Source organism: Penaeus monodon, chromosome 33 (genome assembly GCF_015228065.2).
Source record: "Penaeus monodon isolate SGIC_2016 chromosome 33, NSTDA_Pmon_1, whole genome shotgun sequence".
Classification (NCBI taxonomy): Eukaryota; Metazoa; Arthropoda; class Malacostraca; order Decapoda; family Penaeidae; genus Penaeus; species Penaeus monodon.
The window spans coordinates 9,782,968-9,783,324 of NC_051418.1; the positions used below are offsets into that span (position 1 = coordinate 9,782,968).

General features: G+C 34.2%; 1 protein-coding gene across 1 annotated transcript in view; it reads left to right on the plus strand.

The window, feature by feature from the left end:
* LOC119593986 (receptor-type guanylate cyclase Gyc76C-like) overlaps positions 1-357 on the plus strand; it is a gene marked incomplete at its 3' end in the record, with an annotated part of 39,442 nt that overhangs the window by 33,657 nt on the left and 5,428 nt on the right.

Genomic DNA, 357 nt, shown 5'->3' on the forward strand with positions numbered 1-357 from the left:
ACTCTCTGTTGAAAAGGGACCACTCCAGAGGTGGTCAGACGAATCAAATACAAGTTTTACCCAGTTTTGGATCCATACACATAGAAAGTTACCCCAGTAAGAGTAACTCCCATGAATAAAATTAAGACCACGCAGCTGCTTATCAGTGAATTTCATCTGTATGCACATATATCCTACTGAGGCAAAGATAACATGCATATTAACCTTACCTATTGAAATGGATAACAGGTGGGCAAAAGTAGATAGATTCCTCCTAAGGTGAATTATTTATGATAGAGAAAAATGAAGTATTAATTGATAAATGTGATAGATATGATTCAATTTTGACAAGACATTTTGAATATATACTTTTTGTAC